The sequence below is a fragment of the Camelus bactrianus genome, chromosome 23, assembly GCF_048773025.1.
Source record: "Camelus bactrianus isolate YW-2024 breed Bactrian camel chromosome 23, ASM4877302v1, whole genome shotgun sequence".
NCBI lineage: Eukaryota > Metazoa > Chordata > Mammalia > Artiodactyla > Camelidae > Camelus > Camelus bactrianus.
In genome coordinates this window covers 1802932-1822558 of record NC_133561.1, presented here as the reverse complement: position 1 = coordinate 1822558, position 19627 = coordinate 1802932, and the positions used below count along the sequence as shown (strand labels likewise).

At 48.1% G+C, this 19627-nt stretch overlaps 1 long non-coding RNA gene across 1 annotated transcript in view; it reads right to left on the bottom strand.

Annotated features, from left to right (window-relative positions):
• LOC123617219 (uncharacterized) overlaps window positions 1–19627 on the bottom strand; it is an 81657-nt gene that overhangs the window by 35703 nt on the left and 26327 nt on the right. The window contains exon 3 of the long non-coding RNA XR_012501768.1: window positions 13491–13544. This is a non-coding gene — a long non-coding RNA (uncharacterized LOC123617219). The remainder of the gene's footprint in view (window positions 1–13490; window positions 13545–19627) is intronic.

Genomic DNA, 19627 nt, shown 5'->3' with positions numbered 1-19627 from the left:
TCGTTCCTCCGAGAGGGCCTCCCCTGGCACGGCCTCTCCTCTTCTGGATGCTGCTGGTGGGGCCACCGGCCACCCACATGGGGAGAAGGCTGCAGCCCCAGACGAAGCAAGCCTGGGGACTGCCCTAGCGCTGGGCTCCTCTGCTTTGCTGAGCTCAGACGCCTCGTTGATACCGGAGTCCTTCCGAGCTGCATTTCTACAATTACCTGCAGCCCCCAAATCCCGTGACGGGGCTACAGTCACCACCCTGAGCTCCTAGACTCAGACTGACACCTCCAGCAAGAACCTCCGCCTAAGCTCCACCCCATGCGTCTGGGTGCTATTTACCTCCAGTACTTCAGAGGTGGGGCAACCCCTCTGTCCCCCCTCACACACCTGCCTCCACTCTCCTATTCTCTGTCTGAGATGATGAATACCGCCACCCACCCAAACACCCCAGCCAGAATCCCAGGTCCCCTTGGCCCTTCCCTCATCCCCCCATGTCCAGTAGATCACCAGGTCCCACTGGCTTACCTTCGAAATCCCTGTAATTTACACACGTCCTCCCACCCCCACTCCGGGTTCACGCGCTGCTCATGATCCTCTGGGTCAGTGCGAAGAACGGCGCCCGCCCAGGTCCTCACACCCAGTCTGGGGGCGACAAGCAGCACTGACCGAGCACGCGCGCCAAGAACTGCCAAAGCATCTCACCTGCGCTAACTCACGCGCTCCTCAGGACAACCTTTCGAGTCAGGCGTATTCCCAGACACGGAGAGGCATTTAAAGTGACGGCGGCGGGGCGGGGGGAGGAAATAAGGCTCAGAGGTAGCGCACACGCTTAGGGTGCACACGGTCTTGGGTTCAATCCCCAGTTCCTCTGTTAAAAATTTTTTTTAATTAAGGAAAACAAAAAAGTGAAGAGTTAGGGGAAGGACTTGAACCCACTTAGCACCGTCCTGAGGCATCAACTGCCCGTTTCTCATCACATCACTTCATCCCCTAAAAGCCTCCGCCACCTAGAGCCCTTCAGGGCCACTCCATTTTGCCTAAAGAGCCTTCACCGCCAACCCCCACTCCCTCCCTCCTCGCCCACAGGCACGTGGTTAGTCCCTGAAACGGGCCTCTTACCTTCAGGCTTTGTGCAGGCTCTTCCCTGCACTGGGGGCTTCTCCTCTGCAGTGCGCACATTCAGACGGCTAACCCCCATCCCACTCAGCCCAGGTTTGCTTCCCCCCCACCCCCCGACCCTTCCAGGGGTTAGAAGCCAGCCCTGACTCACCCGCCCTGCTTTCCACACCACCACGTGACGGGGTTGCCTCCCCTGCTCAGTGCTAGGCTCCCCAGATAGTGACTTACTCGGCTGCGTCCCTGGCGAACGGCACATGGGAGGTCTAAATAAATACTGGGGACTGAAGGAATTCACTACACGTGCGGCTTTCCAAAGGCAGGAGCAAGGTTAGAAGGCTGACCGTTCTTAAGAACTGACCTGTGAATACTAAAATTACTTTACAGCTTCAAATACATTACTCAGTGGCTCAAAATCTGTTGAACCTGTGAGCGCTGAACCAAACGAATCTCGTAACAATCTTTGTAACAAGCAATCTTAGAAAGGTAAAGTGTGAAAATAAAAGAAACAGTCTACTGCTGCCTCCAGACAAAAGGTATTGGAAGTCAAGATTTCTTTTTTTTCCCCAAGAAAAAAGTCAACAGCAGGGAGGGTACAGCTGAGGGGTGGAGCGTGTGCTTAGCAGGCACCCGGGTTCAATCCCCAGGACCTGCTGTTAAAATAAGTAAATAAAAAAACACAATTATACTCCCCAAAAATAAAATAAAATGGCAATAAAATATAAAAAAAAGAAAAAAGTCAACAAACATCTTGGCAGTGAAATGGGAAAGCCAAATTTAGTCGAGATGACAGTATCCTAGAAAGAAACGGACCCAGCAGGCTGGTCTTCTAAACCCGCTCGGCCCACCTCCACGCGCTCTCCGAAGGGAACGTGATTTTTCTCCGGCTTCCACCTTGATTACCACGGGGAAGAGGCTCCCACGGACGCTCTTTCCGCGAGGGCTACAACGTGAGCAGGCGCGTCACAGAACATGCGCACGATTCCCCGGGAATTTAATGTTTAGTCGTTCTATGGCCAACAGCATCTGCTGGCCGATTTTTATGAAGCTGTGTTTACAAATATGGCTGATTGTGGAGTCCTTGCTTAGGCACTGAATTTCTACTGCCTTTTAACCAATTAACCGTGTAACACAGAACGAAGACAATTGATGACAATTTTCTTTAAGGAAAAAAAAGGGGGGGGGGGCATAGGTAAGCAATATTGCCCAGGATTCTAAATATAAATCGTTCCAAGCTGTTGGTAACAGGAAACTTGGTACCGGAAGGACGTTTGGGAAGAGTGTGTGTACATCTAAAGATGAGGGGGAGAAATCTGAGAAAGTAACCAAGTCACACAGTGTCAGAGCTAGAAGACCCCTTACCGATCACAAGACCTGGTTACTAGCCACCTGCCCAAGGCCCAAGAAAGTCAGCGACAAAAGGGCAATAATATTCCAGCTGCAAGATTTTCAACCCCACAGGACCTTATACTCAGCCCTGGGTGTATTTCAGCCCTAATCAGATACATAATTGCTGTATTTTTAATTCTTTGCGAAGCCACCGAGTCTTTGGTATTTTTTTTTTAAATCATAGTTGGATACACTCCCTTGACTTTTTACTACGTGCTTCCTGTTATCACACCATATATCAGCTGTGCTGTAGGGGACCTGGTGTCAGATTAATCCAATCTTCCCAACTTTAATCTTGTGCTCTTTTATAAATCAGAGTATGATGTGTTGAAAGATTTCTCCCTCAATTACTGCAAAGCAAAAATATTTCTTTTGGTGTAATAATTAAGACAGAAGCTACAAATAAATATTGCAAATGCTACAGAATCCAAAGCATTAATAAGCAACCATCCTCAATCAGAACGTCCATTTTTTACCAGCTTTTCAATAAGAACTTATCACCATTTATTTTACACATTTTATGCTTTCATCCACCAGATACCTGAGTGACATCTATGGCCTGCTTACAGGAGTAAGTGAGCAGGGGAAAATTAGAAACTGGGATAGCATTTCAGCTTCTTGTTTAAAAATGGGCAATTTTCAAAAGCCAATAAAATTTTAAGAAGAATGTAACATTCATAAAAATGATTTTGTGAAATTCAGAAATGAAAGGACAGCATATTTTAGGAGAAATAAAAGAACATAAAAATAAGGTATCCTTTCTGAATTAAACAAGATCATCAGAAGATTTCAGGAGGAGAAACAGACAGCTCAGGGGTGCAGCATCTGGCACATAAGGCTAAGCTCAGACTGTATCTAAATTCGAGTTTTTTTTAAAAGCCTACATCACCTAATAAATACAGGAGAGCACAACGTAGGTCTGGCTTTGAGTAAACAGTTTGTTAGTTGACATGATTACGGGGGCACTGGGAAGTGTCTTCACGCCCCCCACCCCAATTCCTACTGAATTAACTGAAGCCTAAAATTCCAGAATTTATTTTCTTAGCTTAGAATTTTATTGTATTTTAAAATACAAATAGCCCTGGGAAAGGCCGGCTCTTGAGCAAACTGCCACGTACACTTGAGTGTGACCTGGTGTATCACCCTCTCTCCAAGTGTCGATGAAAAAGAACGGGAAATTGGGATATGCAGGAGGTGGAAGGAGGCAGAACGACTGGGGGCCACGCGGGCTGCACTGCAGCTCACTCAACATCTGGCTGCAGCTACAGAGAATTCCCAGCTCTGACCACATTAGTCAAGACCAAGTGCCAGCACTTCCTCCAATAATGAGACCGGCTTTAACTGCCGTTCCCCTCAGGTGATAGACCCAAACGCCGGGAAGGGAACAAACTTGGCCTCCATCTCCGCTCTTTCCTGGACTCCCTGACCAGGTTTGTTTTGCAAAGGTCACTTAATTAGTACTCTGGGTAACAGTTACAAGGTAACATTATCTTCTCCCAGATAATGATAGCATTTTGCACGCACCAAGTCAAACAGGAATTAACAAAATTCCGATGGCTTACTCACATGATAAATAGCGAGCCATTTTAAGGAAGAGATCTCCTGGGGTGTGAGGAAAAGCCTGCCACTGAAGGGGGCTCCCGGATGCGGACTCAGCGTCCTATAAACAGGAAACAGCAGCCCGCGTTTGGACTGACAGGCAGCCGGGAGGGGCTCACCCGGGCGGGGCACGTGCTCAGCCCTGGGCACAGACCCACACCCGTGCTTTCTGACAGTTTCATCCCACATCTGCGCTATCAGTAATTTTCCAAAAATCCAATCACTCTGAGACGTCTACAAGAACATCACACATACCAACAATCAAATGATCTCCCTAATCCAAAGGACAGAGGCGCATATAATGTTCCACCACCCTCATGCTGCCTTCCTGAAATAGCATTTGACCAAACTGTTATCAGCGAAAAGTTTCAACCTCTCCAGAGCTCTGTAGGGAGGACCTTCACGTTTCAGTGTTAGTAACATCGCATACGTGAAATATTTTGTTCTAGATTAACTTTTCATGTACAATATCTTTTCCTTTAGTCTTAAACCTGGGAGCCCAAAACTTTGAGTTTCATGGGATAAGGTAAAGACGGTCTATCACCCTATAAAAATATAGGAGATAAAAACCTGTTCCTTATCAAATTTCTCAACATGATCTGATCTATCAGGACAATTGCGAAGATGAGAGTGTTTCCATGCAGGACAGGGGAGCCTGTCTTCACTGAGTTCCTAACAACCCCACATCAGTCTTGCTTTGAGGACGTCACATACCATCAGTAAAACTCAGTTCTGTGTCATCTCCTATGACATCATTCCATTCCCATCTTGATCTTAACTTAGAGGTGATTTCTGGAGAAAACAAGCCAACAAGTCACAGTTTCTGAAACATCTGAGCTCAATCATCTATGAGCTCCTCATCTTTAAAAACAAGTCAGAAAGCTTGCAACACAGTAACTTACAAGCGACACAAATAATGGCTAATTGTTTTTAAACGCATAAAACTTAACCCAAATATGATATCAAACTGTTACAATGATCTACTTATATAGAAAATAATTAGTCAAGTTAATGATTGAACTTGCACTGAGAGGGCTTTTTCTGTTATTGCAATAGTTTGAATTTTAGTGCAAATTAATAAACCGTATGTTTTTTGTATTCACTCATTTTTCAAGTATGCTGTGATGAGAGAAATTGGTGGTGATTAACAAACTTGAGTAGGGGGACAGGTTTTCCAGATTCTTCTTAACAAGAAATAGCTGGACATCCTTCCTTACAGCACTGGTACTGACGGCTGCACAACAGGGGCGGCGCGTCTGGACTCTGTAAGGGAGACGCCATAAAGAGGTCAAAGGAAGAAGACAGAAAAGTGCAGGTTTGTCACTCGTGCGTATTAATCCCCAATAGACAGGGCCTGATAGCAGCCTGTCTCAGAGGAAAAAACAAAACCATTCACTGCGTAAACATCCCCAGCGAGGAGCCAAAGCGGCCCGGAGGCCGTGTCTGCAGGGGCAGATAGCGGGCTTCCATCCATCCACCCCCAGCACCCGCCCACGGGAGGAGAGGGTCTGCTGTGTTTTTATTGGGTCTGGGGCCGAGGCCGCAATCGATGATCAATAAAACGGAATTGGTGGCAAGCCACTTAGGACGTCTGCGGCGACAGGGCCGGCTGACATTTTCCGCCTCCTAGCTCACCGTCCAGGTTCACCTCCGCTAGGTGAGGGCGCCCAGCAACGGTTTACAGAAGGCCCGTCCTCGCTGCGGACGGAGCACCTCGGTGGTGACACGACATAAACTTCACTCCATGAAATCCTGGAAGTGGATGTAAACAGCTTGCAATAGCAGCGAACGTTTGCTGCTTTGTTTAGACCATCTGGATGTTCCATTGTGTTGGGCTGAGCGCTGACTGCCGCTGGGTGACAGTTGATAAATGTTAAGAACAAGCGAAGTGCCTCGCCCGCCCGGGGACCTGAGAGAGAACTCTCAGTGTTTTGTGGAATATTCTGTCAGATCAGAGCTGAGTCGCCTGCATCCTTAGTGGCTGCGTGCCAAAGTCCTCTGGCTTTTTTTTTTAAAAAATCAAAGGAGAGTTTTGCTTTTACTGTTTGAAAGATTAGGGAAACCATGCCAAAGTTCCTCCAGGCAGCTCGGGCTGCCGGGAATGGTCTTCAACCCGGGGAGGAATAAAGGGGCCCCGGGAGGACGCAGGCCCTGCTGGTTTCATGTGCACCGTGCCTGACAAACCAGCCCTCGGCGCATCCCCGGAAAGCCTCGCCCACAAACACGACGCCACTAGTGACCTGAAGAGGAGAGATGAGCCCTTAAAAGCACATTATCCTCCACCTGCATAAACCGGCGGGGGACGCGCGAAAGCACACACCTCTGTGCACCCCTTAACGCAAAGCCGCCTCCTCCCGCTGGACCCACTGCTGCACGAACCTCCCGCTGGACCTGCGATGACGCAGGATGGTTCCCGTTTGCAAGCACAGCCCGGGACCCGCAGAGCAAGGGTGGGCTGAGACACCTTCTCGACTCCCTCTCCAGCCGCTCGGCTTTATCGGAACCTCTGTGAGCTGCTCAGCACGCACTTCCCTTGCACCCACCGCTGTCGCTGCCGCTGTCGCCTGGTGACACGGGGGGATGTGGGTTGTGGAGTCCTAAGTGCCTGGGATGAAAACACGGCTCCGTTTTTTGTTTTCTCTTCTACTATGTTAGGTTAAAAAAAAAAAAGGCTCAATAAATGGAATTTCACTTTTCTGCACAAGACAGAAATGAGATGCAGAGTATGTAATGACTTGATCTCAAGATTGTTCACGTAGGAAACGCAATGATACCTTCTTGTGTTTGGAGCACGGCCAAATCTCCGTGAATAGTAGAAACGAGGGGCGGAAATTCTAGGCAGGAGTGAAATCTGTGATTTATGGAGCCCTGGATACATGATTCAGGCAGCACGGGGTTCCATCAGGGACCACACTGTTGCACTGTCCCTTATCTCGGGGGCAAGGTTCAGGTCTGGAAAAGTCTGCAGGAAAAGAAGAAACGATGGGAGCCAGACAGACTCATCTGTGGAACGGGGCTATGGCAGCCCGCCACACAGCTCTTTGAGGGGTTAGACGAGACAGCGCCTGCAAAGATGTCACGGGGAATACAGTGTAATGTATTTCAACAAGCGGGCTGGGAAGTTACTAGAACATGGATACTGAAAATTTGATTACGTGAAGTTGTTACAGTGACAGTTAAGGACCTACAAATACTGTGTTTACAAATACATTAATAAATACTAAGTAAGTTTTGTTTTAAGAGAGCTCTATTCCTTTGGACAACTTACAGCAAACATTCTATGTTATACTTATGGATTAATTATGACCAAAACTAAAATAAACCTTCCAATGGCTTCTAAAAATGGGCTTTCTCTCCTAATTCTTTTCACAGTTACAGATTAAACAAGGAAACCCTACTTAATGGTTCAAGAGAAAAGCACACAGTATTACGTCTATTAAATAAAATTTATATATTCATTATTGTGTACACTGAAAGTACAACTCTGAGAATAACTTTCCAAGTGCCCGTAACAGTGGCTGCCACGTGATAAAAACACAATAAATATTCACCGAGTGGATGAGAGAGCTGTTATTAAAGATCTTGGACACATGAGGCCACGATACAGCCGTCTGGGCTTGCCACAAACCTCAAACCCGAGCCCCATGGCAAATGGGTTTCTAATGTAACGGCAGACAACAGCAACAAAAACTGACAAAACAGTTAGAATTTTTGGAAACCATGTGGCTTCTTTTCATCAGAACCTAACTGATTTTCAGAGGGTGGTGTGGCAGACACTGGCTAAACAATTGTTAGGACGTTTTTAATTCATGGTTTTTATTTCCCACTGACTCTAATATTACAGATTACAGACTCCAAAGTGCTTTGACACTCACTGACCCCTTAAGGGCCTGTCTTTATGCCCTTTTTTTTCTGAAACAAAAGTCAACTTATAGTATGCTGTTTAAAGGAGAACTATAGTTGAATTCTTAGAATCTTGTTTGCTTTTCCACTTCACCTCTCTCAAGTTAAATCACACCCAAAATAAAATACATTATACAAGGGACTGAACAAGTGGTTTCTGTGACAAACTATCATCCAACACTGGCTGCACCATCTCTCACTCCACAAGCTCTGACACATGACCTGATGCTCCATCCTTCAAGGGTGCGGTCTGTGTCCCTCTCTTTGAGCCTGAGTAGACCTTCGTGACTGCTTCAACCAAGAGTGTGACACAGGGTTGCTGTGACTCCCAAGGCGAGAATTTTTAAATCTGCCTTGTTCTCCTAGGACACTCGCTCTTGGAACCAGGCCACCAAGATGGAACGTCACCCAGCAGCCTCCGGGGAGGCCCACAGCCCTGGCTGAGTTTCCAGCTGAGTGAGCCACCTTGAAGGTAGACCCTCCAGCCCTTGGTCCAGCCAGTGAACTCAGCCCAAACGGAAGATGCATGAACAAAATGCATGATTTCTTTGTTTGAGATGATTAAGTTTGGGGGTCGTTTGTTATGCAGAAATAAACAGAAAACTTTCTAACATTAGAATTCTAAGATCCTGCAAAAACTATTCTACATTTATTATTTATAGCATTTTGCTTAGGTGGTTGATAGAGCACAATTACTAAATAGACTCATTAGAAAGAGGGGGTTAAATATTAGTACTAGCAAATTATACTGAAGCTTTTGTCTGAACCTCCGATCTCCAGGGGAGGGTCCAGCTCAGTGGTAGAGCCATGCTTAGCATGCGTGAGGTCCTGGGTTCAGTCTCCAGTACCTCCCTTAAACATAAAAGTAAATTGAGAAGAAGAAGGAAAAAAGGAACTCTATCTGTGAATGTCGTGGTTCCCTTCACCTACAAAACCCGAGGAGCAGTTCAGGGCTCACATCTGCCTTCCAGAGGCTGCACGTGACAGAGGCTGTGAAGCCACAGCCATTCAGGTAACTGGAGCCTGTAAGTGCTGTGAAGTCAGCCGAGGAAGCGGAGCCAGAGGATAGAAAAGTCATAAAGCCTTTTTTAAGATACACAGCTTCATCGCTGATCACAGGAAGGAATGTAAATGGAAGAACACTTTGTAAACCATAAAACATTTTACTAAGAGAAGTTGAGATTTATAACAAACTTATCATTTCAAAGTCCAACAGCTCCAGTTAGATATACATGATCAGAACGTTGTCAATAATACATTTATAGAGTCACCACTGCTTTTTAAAACTCCAGACTAATGAAAAATTATGCATTTTTAAACAGCTACTTAGGCAGCTGGGGACTGGACGGATGACCTCTCGAAGCTCTTCCATGCCCGTGAACCCGGGCAGTGTGAGCGCCTTGCTGCCCACAGACACCGACCCCAGAGAGCTGGACATCTAACTTCAGCCGCTTAAACTCCGTGTGTTCTACAAAAATGAGAAAGCCCACCTCATCGCCTGTATCGATGAAGTAATAGTTAAATCAAGATCCATGACAACCGGCATTAATGGAAAGATCATCAGTTTCTCAAAAATGTGAATATTATTTGCCTCTGATTTTATAAATTATCATTGAGCATTTCTAATTTTTAAAATACAACACTCTCACAACGGGAGAAAGTGGGCTTATAAATTAATAGAACATAGTCTTCAAAAGAGCACAGTCCTAAATGGTCATATTTCACGCAGGTCCCCGAAACGAGCAGTAGCATATTTCCTAGCATCATATTGAAGATATTTTTGAGGGGAGTTTTAACATGTTAAGTGGGACCATGTTAATATTCATGACTTCATCTGCATAAGCACTGGAAGAGCCTTATTTTATTCCTCAGTTTTCCATACAAAAATGTGTTTAAATATTTGCTACCTCGGAAACAAACCCAGCAACTCATTAGACACTCGAAAAATTAAAGCAAAACATAAAAAGCACATTTTGATCAAATGCAGCGGTAGGAGTAAGCCAACAGCTCAGAGACATCTGTACCATAAAAATGTAATGTCACCGAGTCTTTAAAACAGCGAAGACGCTAATTCTGCTGATGAAGACGTTGTGTCCCCTCTCGTGCCCCATTCATTATGCAAGGCTGCAGAACGCGAAGCGTGGCTGTGTGATCCGGCCGATCTAATGATCTCCCACACCTGCTCATCTGGTAGAATTTTAATTAACACTCCAAGGAGGTTTGTCAAGAGTAATCAAAAACATTGTCGCTTATAAAGCTGTGGCAAGAAATCAATAGTTTTCATCAGAAAAGGTGAGGTCTGGCATAACTGAACCATTTAATTGCTTCATTCCAATAAACAAAAACTGCACATTTTAATGACTTGATTCAGGAGATCAATATCGCCCCGCCAGCCGCGCTCGGCAGCAACATGTGTTGGGCTGTTCACAGCCGTTTCCATTCCGAGAGCCGCATCCCTCTTTTTTATTTCATCCCGAGTGGCCATGGGCTGCTGCGCCCGCGCGGGGCTGTGATTTATGCCCCGCGGGTGACCTCTAGGGCCGTAAGACCAGAACGGGTGACTAGTTCTCAATGGTAAGCTACTGGCACTTGACAAAGTGCCTGAAGTAGAATGAATTTACTTCTCTTTTCCTCAATCATCAACAGGCCCTGCCCTGACCCCCGCTCTGACTCCTATAACAAGATCTCCTGTCGCTGCCTGAAAAATTTACTGTCGCCTGACTTCTCCCTGAGCCCGGGCGAGGAGTGCCGGCACCTTCAGTGAACTGAGTCCACAGGAGACTTAACTAAACACCACCCCGGGTTTAAAAACTAAGTAAGCGCATTTCTTGTGACGCCGGCGGCAGCCAAAGACATCTGTTTCCGAACGGCGTGGCTCTCTAAAGAGTGAAATCTTTCTTCGGGCTGCATTGAAGGCAAAGCAACGTTTAGGTCCCCAAACTCATTTACTCGTGTGATGCCGTGAACGTGGACCTCTCGCTGAAACCACAGACCTTCAGAACGACCTGTCTATCATCAGTTGCCAGAAGAAGATGGATGTCCCCACGGCACTGAAGTCATTTTGAAGGTTACTCGAAAATGGAAATTCTTAACCGTTGAAGAACATCGTATGTGATGCGCATACACTGAACTCCGACACATTCCGCTGCGGTAAACACGCGGGTGTGCAAGGGGGATGAAGACATCAGCTCAGACACGGTCAGCACTCGGGGGTGCTCAGGCGTCTTCCTTCAGGGGAAGATTCTAACACACCTCGTCAGAAAAGGCTTTTCAACGGGGACTCCCAAAATACCCAGATATTAAGTATCAGCCTATTTCAGCATTCACGGCTGAAGCATAAAGACAAAGCGCAAACCCACCTTGATGAAATGGCCATGATTTTAATACTCGGCTTAAAATAATTAAGCAATCAAAACGAACACCCGCAAACCCTCATGTCAACAACAAGGCAATTAAGAGACTGACGTTTGATGGTTTATTCCATCTCACTAAGGCCGGACGCAAAATTTCCACTCCCTCTTTAATTTTCAATTCCTCTCCCCTCCCTGCTTCACAGCCCCTGGATATTGGCTTTTACAGTCTGTCCCCGGGGAGCGAGGAGTTATTGCCCCTGTCGGTGGGAGAGAAAGGGGTGTTATTCCCTTGTCAGCCTCTGAGGCTCCGGCGGCTGCCGAGCGCTGATGGATGGCCTTCGTTGGAGAAAGGCGGCTGAGGTGCTGTTAGTCCTCGGGGCTGTCAGATCCATCTACCTGTGCCCCTGGCATTACTTACTGGAGTCAGAGTGACACTCGGTGTCCCCAGAGTCGACCGAAAAACTCCGGGAGCAAACACGGCAGGGCCGTCCTGCTGCTCGGGGTAAATACCGCGATGCGCACGTCCGGTCCGAGCCCTCGGGCGGAAGGGATGCGATGTACACCTCTGCCTTTTTGGCGTAACGGCAAAGGCCCAAGTTTACTGGCGAAATCCTTCGGAATCGCACCAAGTTTATTTTTCAAGGCAACGAGTATACAGTAAATACGATGCCAACTTGCGAAGACGCTGAGGGAAACCAAAGGGAGGCACCCGGGGGCACTGGCGCCCTTGTCAGACTCTCGTCCCTCATTTGATTCTTCTTGTTACTGTGATTGCGTTGTGACGTCCAACAGCCAGGGGATTAGAAATCCCGACTTAATCCATCGTTTTTAGGCCCACATTTCTCTCTCTCTTTCTCTCAGATTCCAAACCTGCATAACTGCTTCCCTTAATTGTCAAAAAGTCATTATTTACAAAATGACTTTAAAATTGGTATTATAAAAATAATATTGCACATGGCTAGAAAATAAATATTAATTTCTAGAATTCAACCGTGAGTTCCCCATCCCAAGAAATGTCGAGTCGGGCCCTTCAGCTGGGAGGCTGTCCCTAAAAAGGTGGGGAGAACCTTTCCTTCTCTGTCTGTGGCTTGCATCTCACCTGCTCTTCTCCCTGCTGTCTTTGGCCTAAGGCGTGTGACAGGTGGGGCTCAGTAGTTAGCAGCTGTGGAGCCCTGTGAGTCAGGAGGCCCACGTCCAGCTGAGGTCAAGACCAGAGGTGCCGGCCTGTGCGGTGGACTCCAACATCCTTTGATCACAAGACTTGGCAGGAGCCTGCACCCTCCACCTCTGTGCGTTTATTCATTTATAAATTACACACAACTCCAGGTCCCAAATCCTCATCCAGAATCCTCAGAACCAAGCGTGCTTAGTGTTTCCCGTCTCAGCCAGGTACTAGGTACGTCCACCAGACACTACGTAACATCCCCAGGCGCCCAGGGCAGCGCCCTGTGAGCAAGGGCAGCAGGGCTTCTGCGGAGAAACGTATGAGGATGCTGACAACTCGCACGAACTGTGCCCAATAAAAGCTACAAAAAGCCACACATCTATTCTGGTCAGTTCAGGCGGGGTCGACGGATGAGCTACAGAATAACTCGTGGCTTTCAGGGCTTTTTGACCCCAGGGTTATAGATAAGGGATTGTGAACTTTGACGACTACAGGAGGTATGGTACAAAACTTACGCCATCTTGTAATAACCTTTAATGAAAAAGAATACGAAATGAATAAATGTATGTATATGCATGACTGAGACATGATGCTGTGCACCAGAAACGGACACATTGCAACTGACTTCAGCAAAAAAAAAAAAAGTTATGCCAAAAATAGGCAGAAGGGAGATGAGATAAAAATAGACAAGGACATGCTCACATTTTGCTCTGCAGGCCCTCAGTGCACACACTTCATTTTGGAAACCACTAGATGCAAGTAGACACGCTGTCAGCTCTCACGCTTCTGGAGGTGCGGGCGTGGGTGAGAACCGCTCCCGGCAGGAGGGCGTGGGGCCACGGGACAGTTCCACAGCCCTCCTTCCCCTCACAGAAGACGCAAAGCATCCACTGTCTGCAAGTAAAAGCCGATGCCCGAGCCAGCCTGTCCAGCCCTCTGGCTCTCAGGACGCACAGCACCTGCGGAGGGAGACTTACCTGTCATGGAGGCGGGAGGTGGGGAGAGCTCACTCCTGGAGATCAGCACCGTGACTGGAAGAAAACAGATCCTTTGCTAAACAGACTTGTTTATCAGTGACTGGGGAACACACACCATTTACGTTTCGTGTTTGCTAACTCTTCCGAGTGAACACCTACTTGATTTCTCTTGACTTGACCCGGCCTGACTTTCTCGTAGTCAGATTTTAGGACCGGTCTAGGACACTTCCCAGGGTGAGCTCTGCTACCCCGAGGTGCCAGGTGATGGAGGAGCAAGCAAGGCACGTGGAGAAAGGGGCAGGTTTTGCCTGAAATCCTCAGTGAAGTAAGTTTGAAATTGTAACATAAAGCATTTTCCACGGAGAGCTTCCATTCATCACCAACGGTTCTTCCCTCCGCCCTGAGGGTCCAGCCCTCGCTGGCTCTCACTTCTTTTCCTTCTAATGAGAAGGACCCCGAGGAGCCGAATGAAGGACTGGTGATGTCAGGAGATGCCTGGACATCCCCTATGTAACTGCATTTCCACTGGATTTTCTGGCTCACGCTCATTGTGCCTCGACTTAAACCACAGAGGCAGCGCTTCTCCCACAGCAGTCAACAGTCCTGGGAAAGCAAGCAGAGCGTGGGCTCCACCCCCAGCCCTCGCCCCTGGCCCTCACCCCTCCGGTCCGCACCACAAAGGGCCCCGGGCCTGATGGGACAAGCAAGAATCAGTTGATCACTGCAGAAAGTTTTAAAAGTCCACACCAGCTGTGTTCTCGCTCACAGCACCAGTTAAAGGAGCGACATCACACAGCTGTTCCACTCTGGAGCCAACCTTAGGCTCCCGGGGGTCCCATTTGCATGTTACTTGTGCTTACTTAACGTCAGCATTTATAGAAGTGTCCAAGCCCCTTTTCCTTTACACCCAGAATGTTGAGATTCCCTGAAGAGCCTGGTCAGTCAACCTCAGTCTCACGGAGGAAAACTGCCCCAAATACAAACTCTCCATAACGTCAAGGAACAGGCAGGTTGAACGCACCAACAAAAAGCGTCTCCTGGAGAAAAGTGAGCCTGTGCTCCCGCCTGCCTGCTCTGCGAGACGTGCTTCTGGTTCCTCGTATCTGTCTGTCATCCGCGTCACGGATTCAGCAAAACTCCCCGCTAACCTACGGACAGTGTCGGACTCACGCTGGGAATCCCAGCTCAGTCGGCTCAGTGGAATCCCAGTTGGGGACCTCTTCAAAGTGCCAGACCAACTCCAGCCACATTTCAAGAAGGCGACTCTGTCCCGCCACGGACAGACAGACGCGCGAGTATGTGTCACCTCGCCCGCCCTGCCACCCTGAGTTCCAGAGCGGATGGTCCGACAGAAACATACCAGCCACATACAAGTTTGCATTTTCTTGCAGCCACATTAAAAGGTAAAGAGAAGCACATGAAATTTTACTCGTATATTTAATTCAAAATTCTATTATTTCACCTTGTGGTTGATAGAAGAAACATTAACAAAGTGTCTTATGGTCCTTTTCTCATGCTAGGTCTTTAAAATGCAGTGTGACCAACAACGTAACGCCTTTTGCAGCAACATGGATGTCCCTGGAGAATGTCATTCTAAGTGAAGTCAGCCAGAAAGAGAAAGAAAAATACCATGTGAGATCGCTCATGTGTGGAATCTAAAAAAATAAAATAAAATAAAATAAAATAAAATAAAATAAAATAAAATAAAATAAAATGCAGTGTATGTTTTACCCACACAGCCTTTCTCAACTTGAGCTATAAATGTTCATCAGATAGAACGGGTATGTATTTAGGTTTCATAAAATTTAAATTCAAAAATGTAGATTGACAGGGGAGGGTAGAGCTCAGCGGTAGAGCGGGCGCTTAGCATGCAGGAGGCCCTGGGTTCCATCCCCGGTACCTCCATTAAACAAATAAATAAATGTATTAAATTACCTCCTCCCACAAAAAAAAGTAAAGTAAAAACAAAAACAAAAAACCCTAAAGATGTAGATTCACGTATTCACATTGCTCTGAACCACACTTAAAAGTTTTCCAGTAACTGACTCGAGTTACTAGTTTTTCTTACTTTAATTTTAGTTTTAATTCGTTAAAACTTAGAACTGAGTTCCCTGGCAGCTCGGCCTCGCCCTCCTCGCCCAGGGCGCGGGGGGTCCACATTCAAGCGTCCTCGGCTCTCAGCTCTCGGGGGACCCCCGGCTCCCACGAGCTGTAGGGGTGGCTCCGTCCTGCCGTCCGATCCCTAGTCGGACCCGCGATGAGGATCTCCAGGGAGTTATTACAGGACCCCACATCCTCCGGTCGGGGAGGGCGTGGAGGACCGGGAGCCTCCGGACCAGCCGCCCTGAAGCTCGGGCACAGGTGGACCGTCGGGGCTCAGGGATGCGCTGGAGAGACAGACGCAGGGCGCTGCCCACCACAGGCGTGGAGGCGAGCTGAGCCGGAGACGTGCAGAAGCGGGGCCCGCCCGCCCGTCTTCAGGGCCAGGTCTGGGCAGAGGGCTGGACATGGTGAGCAGCGGGCACCAGCTGGGCCCGGCCGGCATCCCTGGGTCTGTCCCTCCCTGCCGACTCTGCCACCTGCATAGAGTAAAAGCGGCTGGTCCCTTCCACCTTCCAAGCCGCACACCACTTCCTTTCTCAGCCTGATCTACCTGGGCCACTCACAAAGCGGCTACTGGAATCCAAGGTGCCCCCGCCCAGGTGACGCAGCAAGAGACACCACAGACTCCAGGAAGACGTTCCCTCCACTCTCAGGACAGAGTGCCGTATTTCTTCTAAAAAAATAGTTTGCTTTGAGCTCATGGACCCCATGAATCAGCTAACAGAACTCTTTTCTCTCTTTGCTTTGGCTCCTAGGAAGCTCTGAACTAAATCTATAGACCCTGCTCACAGGGGAACGGGTGTTAGGATGTGCATTTTGCAGCTAAGCTTCTGCCAGCTTTATTTTCTTTTTCTAGTTGCCTCCTCTTCTCTCATTCATTTGTTTTATCCTGTTATGTGCATGTTTATAAGTTCTCCCAAATGATTTTTGACGGGAAGGTACATAAATGGCTGGGTGGACAAATGCTGACGGATGGGTGCATAGTGGCTCTGGCTACTGCCGGCCTCTCTGGGTGGTCCTACTCCACTCTGCTCTGGTGGCTGCTGCTGCCCTGGCCTCAGTCACCAAGGTGCTCCCAGTTTGTGACCATTGACTGCAGCTCCTCCTCTGGAAAACGTGGTCCTCTGGCTCCTCTGGGACCAGGACCGCTCCATCTAGGAGAGCCCACCCCGCCCCACAACACAGAGAATCTCCGCTGCGCCAGCCATTTCCGTCCCCACCCTCCTGCAGCCTGGGTGCCACATTCCATCATGGCCTCCTGACTCACCTCTCCCCTGGGAAGGATGTCAGGGCATCCTGATGGGGCGGGGACCCGCTCACCTGCTGAATCCCCAGCACCAGCACAAAGCTGGCGCTCATCACCTCTGTGAGAAGGAATGAATGAATGAAAGAGTGGCCGGCCAATCAGCTCATACACAGACACCCACTGCTTATCTCAAGGCGACCGTCAACGTGATGCTCTACCTCAGATAATTTACCACTGACAGTTGTCTGAAAAGGAGTCAGGGCAGGGTGGGGGGAGGGGGAAGGGGCCACGATCAGTCTCCTTTACTGGTTTCAATAATGTGGCCAAAAGGCAAAGACATCTTCCCTGCCTCCCCTCTCACCAGACACACAGTCATCAGAGGTCTCCATGGACACATGTGGGTCCATCATAATCCCATGTGAGGAAGGGGGACCATCTGGGTTGGTTTTGGAGCTTTTTGTTCCAATCCTGTGCTGTAGGACAACCCCATCCACCATCCGATTCTTTTAATAGAGAAATCAAAGCAGAGAATGAGGAACCTAGAGATTGTTTCACAAATAGTGTTTGCCATTCACATCGATCTTGGCTTTTTAAAGGAAACTTTAATATTCCCTCTATTGGACTGACAGAAGTCAAGGTCTCCAGCAGATTCTCGTATTTCCTCTTGGAAATTCTCACAGCCAAAGGGCTTGGTGCCTGTTTTTAATGGCATCCAACTTTCTTGTTAGATGTTGTCCTGACCCACATTTAGGCCACAAATTAAATAGTCTGAGAATATTTGTATTACGATCAACAAGTTCAAAAAGTTGTTTAAAAATGTACGTCTAAAAGGATAAATACTGTATGATTCTACTTTCATGAGGTCCCTGTCATATTAATAGACAGAAAGTAGAAGGGTGGCTGTCGGGGGCTGGGGGCTTGGGGGCTGGTGTTTAATGGAGCAGAGCTTCGGTTCGGGAAGATGGGAGAGTTCTGGAGGCACGTGGGGTGATGGCTGCACAACAGTTGCGTGTGCTTCACGTCCCTGAAGTCACAACACCTAAAAATGGGTAAAGTAGTACATGTTTATTCACCACAGTAAAAAGGGAGTCGTCATTCAGTCCACCTCGAGGCACAGCTCTCCTGCTCCACGGAACTGGACAACTGGCCAGCACGGCCTTTATGCTTGGCAGTAAGCTGAGGAACTGCCCCCCAAAAACATTCAGGCCCTATTCCCCGGACTTGCGAATGTTACTGTCTATTGGCAAAAATGTGGTTAAAACAAGGATGCTGCCACTGTGGAAAGCAGTATGGCGGCTTCTCGAAAAACTAAAAATAGAACTACCGTATGACCCAGCAATTCTGCCCCTGGGTATATATAAAAAAAAACCCAACATACTAATGCAAAAAGATACATGCACCCCAAGGAGTATAAATAAATAATTAATAAATAAATAAACCTAATTACCCCCCAAAAAAAATCAATTTAAAAAAATTTAAACAAACAATAAAATGGTTGAACTGATTCAAAATGTAGACTTTGCTTTTTTCAAAAAGTTTGTTTTGTTTGTTTTGGGGGGGAGGTAATTCGGTTTGTTTGTTTATTATTACGGGAGGCACTGGCGGTTGAACCCAGGACCTCGTGCACACTAAGCACGCGCTCTACCACTGAGCTGGACCCTCCCCGCAAAATGTAGTCTTAACGGCAGACTCTGGCATTTACAGAATCCGCTGGAGGCCCCGGGGAAGACCCATGGATGTTGCCAGCTCTTGCCACCAATGTGCTGCGGGAAAGGCCACCCAAGTTCAGGGCCCTATGACAACAGGCCAGCTTCGTTTGTGGGGTCCAGGCTGGGCTGGGCATGGTGACTCCCCTGCAGGCGCAGACCAGGTGCACGTGGGTGTGGCTGGGGACAGGCAGGCTCCATGGATCCCTCACCCTCCCCAGACCACAGCCACGCAGAGCACGGACTCCTCAGGGTGGGTGCCTGCTCCTCAGGCCCACGCAGGACATACAAACACATTTCAGCCCCTAGATTACGGGACATCGACCACCAGTCCTCTGTCCAAAGCAAGTCACATGGCCAGATCCAAAATCAACGAGACAGAGGAGTACACTCTGCCCCAGCAGGAGCAGAGGCGAATGAGCGTTTGCCGACAGTAACTGAAACATCCCAGACGGCCGGGCTTCAGAGCAATAGAATCTTAGGTACAATGAGATGCCAGGGCCATCAGGCTGGAGGGGACCTGCTGCAAGCAGCAAGCCTCTTTGAACAGAGAAGCAAATGACAGCCTCAAATATGAGCCCCAAATTCTAAGCCACAAAGAAGAGCCCCTGCTGAAAACGGATTTCCAGCTGAGATGCTCCTTCCTTGGGCAACTCCATGTGCTCCAGGGCGGTGACAGCTGGCCATGTTCAGCCCTGGGTGATGAACGTGGGGGACGCACCAGGCCGCCACCGGGACTAAGAAATGGATGTGCAAGGAGGAACAGGACGCCAAAACAGAAGAAATTACAAATCATCAGAGCAGTAGCATGGTGGCTCATTCTCAAGTCACCGTGTTTTGAAATTTTCTTTTTATGGTTTCATAGTCGCTCAAGTCAGATAAACAAGGTAGTTTTTTTATGTGTGTTCTTTTTTTCCCTAAAGTTTCACAGCATTGCATAGCAAACTATCCAGTCACCCCTCCTGCCTCCAGCCACAGGGATTATTTGAAAATGTAAATCTGATCGTGTCCCCTCCCTACTAAAATCTCTGCAAAGGTTTCCAACTGCCCTCTGGTTAAAATCCCATCTCCTGCCAATGGTG